The sequence below is a fragment of the Macrobrachium rosenbergii genome, chromosome 21 (assembly GCF_040412425.1).
Source record: "Macrobrachium rosenbergii isolate ZJJX-2024 chromosome 21, ASM4041242v1, whole genome shotgun sequence".
Lineage (NCBI taxonomy): Eukaryota > Metazoa > Arthropoda > Malacostraca > Decapoda > Palaemonidae > Macrobrachium > Macrobrachium rosenbergii.
This window is the reverse complement of record NC_089761.1, coordinates 12,141,584-12,153,821: the sequence shown is the minus strand read 5'-3', so window position 1 is coordinate 12,153,821 and position 12,238 is coordinate 12,141,584. Positions and strand designations below refer to the sequence as shown.

General features: G+C 41.9%; 1 protein-coding gene across 27 annotated transcripts in view; it reads right to left on the bottom strand.

Moving 5' to 3' along the window:
- Positions 1-12,238, bottom strand: part of Mical (Molecule interacting with CasL) — a 388,129-nt gene that overhangs the window by 70,143 nt on the left and 305,748 nt on the right. The window lies entirely within an intron of this gene.

Below are 12,238 nucleotides of genomic sequence, written 5' to 3'. Positions count from 1 at the left end.
ATGTTTTGACTTGGTAGTCTTCTCAAGTGGAATCTTTAAAAATATATATATTTATTAATCTAAAGTTAATGTAAAAAATATATTTGACTTCACACATTTTCAATACTATTATTTTCATAAAAACAAAAGAGATGTGGCATAATTTCTGCTGCTGGGAAGTTGTAAACATTATGTGGCGCCGCCCTCATAGTCGCTCAACGAACTAATAGCAGCTGATTCAAAACTGAGCAGAACCACATGAATTCCTGGACCACTGAATGCTGGTTCTAAAAGGTTTGACTGTATTTACACCTAATAATTTAACAAAAATCCGATGAAAAAAAAATTTGAGATTATTCCAATGTTCAATGACTGCTACAATATGCACAGACAAAATCCATTGCAGTCCCTTTCCCACAGGTGCAATGGAATTAATATTACCATCAACCTCTTCAAGGATTTTCCCCATGAAACTTGAAATTTTAACTCAAGAACACCTACTTTATAGGGCAGAGCTGAACCTGCAGAAACAAAACTATTACTGTATTAACAAGTTCATATGCGATCATTAAAATTTTGTCCAAAAACATGATTTCATCATATACTTCGTGTATAGTATGAGATGTATTTTCAGTAGACTGCACTATGCCTCACTTTCTATGCCTGTCTCAGTTTCGGTAGATACCAATGACAATGCATATTACAGGTGAGTTAGGTTTAACTAAGAAATAGGCCTAAAAGCAAAAGTTCATTAGGTTAAATGCAAATCTTCATACATTAAATCAGGCTTCCCAACCTTGCGACTTGTCTAATAATTCATTCCTATTTTATAAATCTTTATTTATACTGTTATGAGGAAACTGTTATGAAAGTATGCCACAAAATTTACGGTTGTAGCTGTGGCTGAAGAAACAAATACTGTAATGTGCAGGCCACAAAACGTCTTGGAAGATGCAAAAGCAACATCTGATACTGGTGAAACTACACCATTACTTCATTTAATTTACTTCAGTCATAAATAAAGTAGGTTGCATTTTTAAAGCTAGCTTTGATAATTTACAAAAAAAATAAAAATGAATCTCCGAAATGTGTTTCATTTAGCAACTAATGGCTGTGATTATGTTGGTAAAATGCAATCAGCTGATGATTTTAAGAATTAAACATTATCAGAACGCACTTGAACGCTATGCTCATAAATCATAATATGATAATTTGGCAATAATGCATGAAATATAATTGCATACAGTACACAAAAGTTTTATTAAAAAGATCATTCTTAATACAACCTCTCTCCCTCTCTCTCTCACACACACACGTACAAGTTTAAAGAAACAAAACTAGCAGATTTTTAGGTTTTTGCTGAAAACAAAAGCCGGATAATTTTGAAGTGTCAGAAAACATAGAAAGGTGCCAGATCAGAGCTCCAGAGTGCACAGTGGTTTAAGCTCCAACGAACCGAAGGTGTAAGCATTTCTGGGGAGGTACATATGGAGCAGGCCAGAATTTTCATAAGGAACTAAACCTAACAAATGACAGTGACTATTCATAAGCTTTGTTCTACTTTTGATAACACAGCAATATATATGTGGAATGAGCTGGCAAGACTTTGGTGGAATATATCTACATCTATCTATCTATATATATATATATATATATATATATATATATATATATATATATATATATATATATATATATATATATATATATATATATATATATATATATATATATATATGTATATATATATATATATATATATATATATATATATATATATATATATATATATATATATATATATATATATATATATATATATATATATATATATATATATATATATATATATATATATATATATATATATATATATATATATATATATATATAGTAAAACCCCTGTATTCACGGAGGATGTGTTCCAGACACCCCAGCGAATAGCTGAAATCCACGAATACTTAAAACCCCTCTCCAAAAAAAGCTTATAACTGCCTATCTTGAAAGTTCAAATACCAAATGTATACTTAGAGTATCATCCTACTTCAAATATAACTTAAATTATTATCCTATTACTGTATTAATCTTTGAAATTATATTATTAAAATCATTTCAAAGTCATCTTGAATATTAGTACCCTTAAAAATATATACGTATGTACTTTTAACACCCCCAGCCAAATCACACACACAGAGAGAGAGAGAGAGAGAGAGAGAGAGAGAGAGAGAGAGAGAGAGAGAGAGAGAGAGAGAGAGAGAGAGTTTATCTCTTTAATCTCTTGAGGAATGTTAATGCATTTCTCTTTACAAAATTTATGTTATCTTTTCTTGAGAGAGAGAGAGAGAGAGAGAGAGAGAGAGAGAGAGAGAGAGAGAGAGAGAGAGAGAGAGAGAGAGAGAGAGTTTATCTCTTTAATCTCTTGAAGAATGTTAATGCATTTCTCTTTACAAAATTTATTTTATCTTTTCTTGAGAGAGAGAGAGAGAGAGAGAGAGAGAGAGAGAGAGAGAGAGAGAGAGTTCATCTCTTTAATCTCTTGAAGAATGTTAATCCATTTCTCTTTAAAAATGTATATTTTATCTTTTCCTGAGAGAGAGAGAGAGAGAGAGAGAGAGAGAGAGAGAGAGAGAGAGAGAGAGAGAGAGAGAGAGAGTTTATCTCTTTAATCTCTTGAGGAATGTTAATCCATTTCTCATTTACAAAGTTTTATGTATATTCCTCCTGTGAGAGAGATTTCTTTAATCTCTTAAGGAATGTTAATCCATTTCCATTTACAAAATTTATGTTATCTTTTCCTGTGAGAGAGAAAGAGAGGGAGAGAAAAGGGCTGAACTAAGTATCTATTTATTTATCTATTTATTTCTCACATTCTAGAGAGAGAGAGAGAGAGAGAGAGAGAGAGAGAGAGAGAGAGAGAGAGAGAGAGAGAGAGAGAGAGAGGAAGGAAGGAAAAAAGAGAAACTGATTTGATCATGTTGTGGCAACATCTAGAATAATTTGACATATCTGACAGGTTCACCCTCCCCCGTGAGCTCAAAGACAGGAAAAGAGACTTGGGGTGAAATTTGTTTGTTTAAATTTTTCCAGTTACTTACTATTGAAATGCATAAATGTAATTACAGAATATTATCATTATTAATATTTGAAAATTAGTACTTATTATTAGGTAAATCATTTATTTAACATACAAAAATAACATACCAAGAAATTCTCTCATCTCAGTAAGTGAGAGAGAGAGAGAGAGAGAGAGAGAGAGAGAGAGAGAGAGAGAGAGAGAGAGAGACTGAAACAGGAAGGGAGAAAGAGAGAGAGAGAAGTTAAGTATTATTTCATCTTATTGCATATTATTTAATCTTCCAGTGCTGTATTATTATTATTATTATTATTAATTTCAATATTTAAAAATTAGTATATCATTATTTTTTTTACTATTTAAAAATTAGTAAATCATTTTATCATAAAAAATGTATTTAGTCATGAAAATAACATCGAAGTACACCAATTAGTGAGTATTTCTTGATGAAAAAGTCTGCGTGCGAGAGAGAGAGATTTTTCAGTTTATCAGGTAACACTGACTACCCAACCCTTGCTGTCAGGCTACTTGACATTTGATAGGTTTACCCTCCCCCTTGAGCTCTGAAACTAAGGAAAAAATTTGGGGGTGAAATTTGTTTGTTTAAATTTTTTCATTTACTTGCTATAGAAATGCATAAATGTTGTAATTACAGTATATTATTATCATCATTATTACTATTATTACTGTTATTATTATTATTATCATATCTTATTAACACTGAAAATTATTACTTACTATTAAGTAAATCATTTATTTATCATACAAAACAAATAAACATACCATAAAATTCTCTCATCTCAGTGAGAGAGAGAGAGAGAGAGAGAGAGAGAGAGAGAGAGAGAGAGAGAGAGAGAGAGAGCTGAAATAGGAAGGGGGAAAGAGGGAGCTAAACATATGGTATTATTTCATCTTATTACATATACCTTAATCTTACAGTATTATTATTATTATTATTATTATTATATTTAATCTTATATATCTTAATATCTGAAAATTAGTAAATCATTATTTTATCATAAAAAATGTATTTAGTCATGAAAATAACATCAAATTACATTAATTTAGTGAATATTGCTTGATGAAAAATTCCACAAATTTCTGAATTTTTTGTGAATAATTTGTAGATATGTTCCACAGAAAATCCAGCGAATTGGTGAGTCCGTGAATACAGGGGGTTTACTGTATGTATGTATATGTATATGTATATGCATATGTATATGTATATGCATATGTATATATATATGTGTGTGTGTGTGTGTGGTAAATCACCAACTTACGGGAACACTGACTTACAGCGGATTCGATCTTATAGCACTTTTTCAGTGCTGTTAATGGCGTTTTACAGCACTGTAACTTGATGTTGCATCATGATATGGTGCCGTAAGCGCCATTGATGGTGTGAAAGAATAGGCATGAAGCTAATGGCATTTATGGCATTGTAACTTAATGCAACATCAAGTTACGGTGCAGTAAACGCTGTTTAAGCCCCGATGATGGTAAAACACTGCCTTACAGTGTAAATCAAATTAAGGTGCAGCACTGGAACAGATTGAGTTGAGGTATATATATATATATATATATATATACATACATACATATATATATACATAAATCAGTGAATAGGTGAATAGGGACAGATTTATGTTATCCTTCACATATACTAGATGTTTGTTATAACAAAGCCCACAAAAAAGTTTTATAGTGAAAGTGTAAAGTCACCACATTGGCGCCGGCGTAGTGTTTCGGCGGCGCCATTAATTAAGTCTCCGCTGAGCATGTTTTCTTTGGTGACTTCCCATTTTCTTCAAACTCAATTAGTCACGCCTAAAACGTGCCAGGTCACGCATTTTTAACCATTTTTACTTTATGCGTATTTATACAAATGTCACACATTGTGTATCACATGTTTCTTCATTCACAGGCATCAAGACTGTATCCATATTGTAGTTCTGTATGTTTTGTGTTGTAATTTATACTTCGTTCACTGCATATTATTGTTTATTGTTTCGACCTCAGGTCACAGTCAGTTCCATTGTCTCTTGCGGGCGGCGTCAGTCGGCCGCTATATAAACTGCCTGGATCTGTAATAAAGTAGCAGTAACTTTTACCTGCTCGTTTCTTTGACACCTTACAGTGGTGACCCCGAGTATCGGAGCCGTTAACGGACTCACACGGCGACCTAGTCTTGGCTCCAGGATTTCTCCAAAACGCTCTTAAGCGGCCTAAACGCGGTGCTGTAACCAGCGTTTGGCGTGCTGACTCGTCGGCGTACCCACCAGCGTCACTAGCGGAACCACACGGCGCACGAAAGTGCGTACTGACATGAGTACCCCACTCCAGTAAGGGGTCAAAGGGCGAGCATGGACGCGGATATCCCCTCCTTCATGCAGTTAAACGCGGACCCAGCGGACTCGAGGGTTTACCTACCTCCCATCACACCCGCGCCCGCCCGGCATCGAGGCCCTCCGCAACTCCACACCAGCGCCCGAACACACGATGGCGGGCAACACTGTCGCGGGCCGCCCTCACCGTAAAACTGCCGCCCGTTTATGCAGGGGAACCCATCGATGTGGCTGCGCAGGGTGGAAAGCCACTTCAGAATCGCGGACCTGACGGACGAAATCCTACAGGCCGACACAGTGCTCAACGCCCTTCGGAGGACGTGTATAGAAAACTCATCTCGCGGTACCGAAACACACACCCTCACATACAGCACCACAAAAAGTTCCTCCTCGAAGCTTGCTCCCTGCCCATCGCCCGGCGGGCGCCCGTGCTATCGACCTTGCCATAAACCCACGCCACGACCTCAATTCAAGAGACGCTGGAGCATGGTCGTAGATCTCCTGTCACTACCAGACTTGAGTGGCACAAAGAAGCGGCAGGAGATAAGCTCGCATGGGAAATCTACCTTCGCCAACTCCTCCCGAGGTACACAACCAGATTGCTCATCCCTACACCATGCCTATCGAGGACCTCATAGAGACGGGGCGCAACATCTCACAGACTCCGTCAAGGCTTCACAGCGGCTAAAACCGGTCACACAGCTGGTCAGCTACGTCCAGCCTGAAGAGGACGAGAGCAGCCCGTCAACACCATCGCCAACAGGCGCCCACCGAACCACAGCAGATGGAAGTCCCTGGGCTTCTGTCGCTACCACAAGTGGTTCGGAAAGGGCGCTCGTAACTGCCTGCCGCCCTGCTCGTTCGCCCGTTCAAAAAACGAGGTGGTGGCGGCCAGCAGGACAGGCCGCCATGGCAGCCGAAGAACCCAGGGCCTCAAAACAGTAGGTTTTTACGTCCGCGACACCGTCTCCGGTAGGATGATGCTGGTCGACACAGGGGCCTTTAAATCGGTCTTCCCAGCATCCAGAGGACCGCAACCAGACACCAGACCCGGCCGCTTTCTGACGGCCGCCAACGGAACCCCATCTCTCCTACGGCACCAGGCCCCTGTCGATCTCCATCTTTGGCCAGAGTTACTCCTGGGACTTCATCGTCGCGGACGAGGAACCCACTCCTGGGGCCAATTTTCTGGCGACTTCGGCCTGCTAGTCGGCGTGGCGCAAGCGCCTCGATACCGACTCCTGCCGGTCTCTCCGTTAACAGCGGGACCCAGACCCACCATCAGTGCCGTCGCCCCCACCAGTATGCACACCTACTGTCGGAATTCCTGAGGTATTTAAGCCGAGCCGCCAAGTCCCCGGGCCCCAGCCAAACACGGCATATACCACCATATAACGACTAAAGGCCCCCGACACATGCAGTTCGCAGGCTTCCCCCTCAGTGCCTTCAGGAGGCGAAAAAAGCATTCGCGGAGATGGAGCGGATGGGCATCTGCAGGAAAGCCTCCAGTCCATGGGCCTCCCCCTCCACATGGTGCAGAAACCAGGCGGCTCCTGGAGACCCTGGCGACTAAAGGCGGCTCAACATCGCAACAGAGCCCGACCACTACCCTCTACCCAACATGCAGGACCTCACGGCCTCCTTTCACGGGCCAAAATATTCACTAAATTGGATCTTCTTAAATCTTATTTCCAGGTACCTGTGGCGCCAGAGGACATACCAAAGACAGCCATCATCACGCCCTTCGGGTCCTATGTGTTCGCCTTCTCCACCTTCGGGCTGAGGAACGCGGGGCCACCTTCCAGCGGCTCATGGACAGCATCCTGGGGACCTAAAGTTCTGCGTCTGCTACGTCGACGACATTCTCATATTTTCCAGGTCTCTGGCAGAACACCAGAGACACATCAGGGCAGTCCTCCAGCGCCTCCAAGAGAACGGCCTCGTCGTCCGCTTTGACAAGTGTACCTTCGGCGTCCAGAAAGCAGAATTCCTGGGTCACGAGGTGTCTCCGACAGGCGTCCGCCCTCTTACATCGAAAGTAGCAGCCGTAGCCAGGTTCCCGTCACCCACCTCCATCAAGGCCGTCCAGGAGTTCCTTGGGATGGTAAACTTCTACAGGCGGTTCATCCCCGGGATCGCGCACACCACGGCCCCCCTGACGGAAGTCCTAAAAGGCCAACCAAGTCCCTGTCTTGGGACCCAGCCAGCAGCAGGCCTTTTCCCTGGCGAAGGCCGCCCGCCAAGGCAACCGCCTTGGCACACCAGGATCCGAAGGCCCCCTCCAGCTGACGACAGACGCCAGTAACGCCGCTCCGGTGCTGTTCTGGAGCAAATCATCAACGGCGCCCCCAGCCCATCGCCTTCTTCAGCAAGAAGTTCAATCCCCAGAGACCCGCTACAGCACCTTCGACAGGGAACTCTGCGCGATGTACCCAGCAGTTCGGCACTTCAAGTTCCTCCTGGAGGGGACGCCCTTCACAATCTTCACAGACCATCAGCCACTGGTTCACGCCTTCACGAAGCAGGGGGACGCATGGTCTTCCAGACAGCAGCGCCACCTCTCAGCCATAGCCGAATTTACCTGTTCCGTCAGGTACCTCCCGGCAACAAAAATCCCGTAGCAGACGCCCTCTCCAGAGTCGAGTTGAACGCAGTGCAGCTTGGTGTAGATTACCAGGACCTTGCCAGAGAACAGGCCGCTGACCCAGAAACCCCAGCATACCGCACCGCCATCACGTCCCTCAAGTGGCGGACGTGACCCCGCCCGGAAGGCCCCAGCCTGCTCTGCGACATCAGCACAGGTCAGCCCCCCCTTTGGTTCCAGCCTCACGCCGCCAGGTATTCGACATAATTCACGGCCTCTCACACCCCTCCGGCAGGACCACGGCCAAACTGCTTTCAAAAAGTTCGTCTGGCACGGGTGCAAAAGGACGCCACGGCCTGGGCAAAGCAGTGCCTGCAGTGCCAGACCAGTAAGGTGAATCGTCACACGCAGTCGGGGTAGGCGAGTTCCCACAGCCAGGGCGCCGCTTCGCCACATCCACATCGACGTCGCCGGGCCCCTTCCCCATCAGGCGGATCCAGATACCTCCTGACGGTGGTAGACCGTTCGACGAGGTGGCCCGGCCACACCCATGCAAGAAGCCACCGCCAGCGTGTGCGCCGAGGCCCTGCTCTCCAGTTGGGTTAGCCGCCGGCGCCCCGGACCACATCACAACCGACAGGGCCCCGCCTTCCTCTCAGAGTTGTGGTCTGCCCTGGCTCAACTGCTGGGAACCACGCACCACACCACCACAGCGTACAACCCAGCGCCAACGGCCTGGTGAACGGTTCCACAGGTCCCAAAGTCATCCCTCATGGCCGCTGCACCGCCGAGGACTGGAAACATCAGCTGCCGTGGGTCCTCCTCGGGTTGAGAACCGCCCCAGAGCCGACGGCACCCCATCTGCAGCTGAACAAACCTATGGGGAACCCCTCGTGGTGCCGGGAGAACTCGTGACGGATGAACGCCACTCCCCATCACTGCAGAGGCTCGCGGCGTGGCGGCAAGTTCAGCCTGCAGGCGCTCATACATCGACAGCAACCACCTTCATGCCGCCACAGCTGTCATCCGCCACCCACGTCTTCGTCAGAGTCGATGCCGTCCGTCCACCACTAGCCAAGCCCTACAGGGGACCCTTCGCGTGCTGGAACGAAACAGCAAGGTGTTCCAGCTGGCACTCCCGGCAAGGACGACTGGGTTTCAATAGACCGCTTAAAGCCCGCCTTTCTGTCGGAGAGTCCCGACAGCGACGCAGCAGCCCTTCCGCCCAACCGCACACCAGCACGCCCTCACCCCGCAGCGGCCGCCCCAGGAAGGACCGCCCAACCAGCAGCCTCACAGGCGGGAGGCCCCTCCGTTATCTTCAAGAAGCGCGGCACCCTTCAGCGTCCCAGCAGATACAGGGATTAGTCAGACGCGTCCCTCGCCTTGGGGGGAGTATTTGTAAAGTCACCACATTGGCGCGGCGTAGTGTTTGGTGGCGCCATTAATTAAGTCTCCGCTGAGCATGTTTTCTTTGGTGACTTCCCATTTTCTTCAAACTCAATTAGTCACGCCTAAAACGTGCCAGGTCACGCATTTTTAACCATTTTTACTTTATGTCACACATTGTGTATCACATGTTTCTTCATTCACAGGCATCAAGACTGTATCCATATTGTAGTTCTGTATGTTTTTGTGTTGTAATTTATACTGTTCACTGCATATTATTGTTTATTGTTTCGACCTCAGGTCACAGTCAATTCCATTGTCTCTCACGGGTCAAGCGCCAGTCGGCCGCTATATAAACTGCCTGGATCTGTAATAAGTAGCAGTAACTTTTACCTGCTCGTTTCTTTGACACCTTACAAAAGTAACATGAAGAAAGAAACCCCTACGAACATTCTTAGCTTGCCTTATTTTAGTGGTTTTGAAAACATAAAATCACTGTTACAACCTTTTAATGTAAACCTCATTTTTTCTTATAATAGCACATTCAAAAGAATGTTAATAAAAAATAGCCCTAAAGAAAATAACAACATAATATATAAGATTCCATGTTTGGATTGCCCCTCTTTTTATATTGGCCAATCTAGCAAAGATTTAGATGTACGTATTAAGCAACATAAGTATTCAGTCAAAACTGGACAAGCATCCAATGCTATATTCATTCATTTAAGTGAAAACTCTCACAGGATAAATTAGACTGAAAGCTCAGTGATTGCCAGATCGAAAGATTTCTCTTCAAGAAATCTATTGGAGTCTACTATTATCCTGCTTACTCCCAGTTGTAATTTTAATCTTAGCCCTGGCATGTATTATTTGGACTCCTGTATTACAAAAATGTTCAAGAATGACCTAAAAGGTAAAATCACTGACTTAATTACAAGTTAGTTACTTGATATATATTTTCTATGTATCAGTATGTTTAATATAATTTTTTAAATGTAAAAATGTTCATCTTGCAAAAAAGTTATTATTGTTTACAAAAAAGAGAATTATTTTGTTGTACTAAAACTTTTTTAGGTGGTCAGTCATGACCCTGTATAATCTTTTAATTGTCCTGTCCCTGCTTCTGAATGGTTGATCCTAATCCTTTGTAAAACCTCTTAAATATTTAACCCTGTTTTGGCAGTTCTACTAATTCTTTAATTGTGTTGGATTCCATGTACATATGTTTCCTTTATAATCCCCATCTGTCATTTATATGAGCTTTCTTTGTAAATATACTTTTATATTTCTTCAGTCTGCTAAGTAAAGGAAAGTGTTGAGGGCGTAAGTGTTGAAAGGCCTCGTAGCAATCCAGTGTTTCCGTTTTTCCTTACATGTGGATTTTATCTTTATTTATATATTCATCACATTCCATATTTTTAGTGATTCAGTTATACATACTGTACATACATACATACATACATATATATATATATATATATATATATATATATATATATATATATATATATATATATATATATATATATATATATACACAGGCAGTCCCTGGTTTCACGATGGGTCCGACTTACGACGTTCCAAGGTTATGAGCGCTTTTCATATATATTCATCAGAAATTATTTCGGTTTCGACGCATGTTCCAGGGTTATTCATCAGACGGCTTAATGCGTTCCGTCACGCTGATCCGACGGAAGAAATATGGCTCCAAACCAGCAGAATAATCAATATTGGGGGGGTTTTTTGATGAAAAACTCAATAAAAACGCAGTTTACATCGTTTTTAATACACCCAGAGCAATAAAAGTCAGGTTTTCTTAGGATTTTTGACGATTTTCGAAGATTTTTCGGTTTACGACGATTTTCGGCTTACGACACGGCGTAAGAACGGAACCCCCGTCGTAAACCGGGGACTGCCTGTATATATATAATATAAATATATATATATAGGCTTATGACACTCCCAGGTTACGACACTTTTCAAAGATATTCATCAGAAATTATTTCCTGGTTTACGAGGCATGTTCCGGGGTTATGATGCTTACGACTCCGATCCAACAGAAGAAATACGGCTCCAAAATGGCAGAATAATAAAAATCTGGAGGTTTTTTGATGAAAAACTCGATAAAAATGCAGTTTACATCGTTTTCAATGCACCAAAAGCATTAACAGTAAGGTTTCCTTTGGATTTTTGACGATTTTCAAAGATTTTTCAGCTTACAACGATTTTCAGTTTACGATGGCATAGAATGGAGCCCTGTCATATATATATATATATATATATATATATATATATATATATATATATATATATATATATATATATATATATATATATATATATATATATATATATATACACATTACACAGGCAGTCACCTGGTTATGAAGGGTCCAGCTTATGACGTTCCAAGGTTACGGCGCTTTTCAAATATATTCATCAGAAATTATTTCCCGGCTTACAATGCATGTTCCGGGGTTACGACACTCAAGATGATGATCTGACGGAAGAAATATGGCTCCACAAAATTTGGAGGTTTTTATGAAAAACCCAATAAAAATGCAGTTACATCGTTTTCAATGAACCCAAACCATTAAAAGTAAGGATTTCTTTGGATTTTTTATGATATTTGACAATTTCTTGGCTTACGACGATTTTCGGCTGACGACACGGCGTAGGAACGGAACCCCCGTCAAAAACCGGGGACTGCCAGTATACATATATATATAATATAAATATATATATATATACAGTATATATATATAACATTATTTCTACTTTTAAACAAATTATATTAATCATTAACAGCTGCAGTATTTTGTTCACTAAATATTTATCAATCACTTTTTTATTTTAACTTGGGAATCC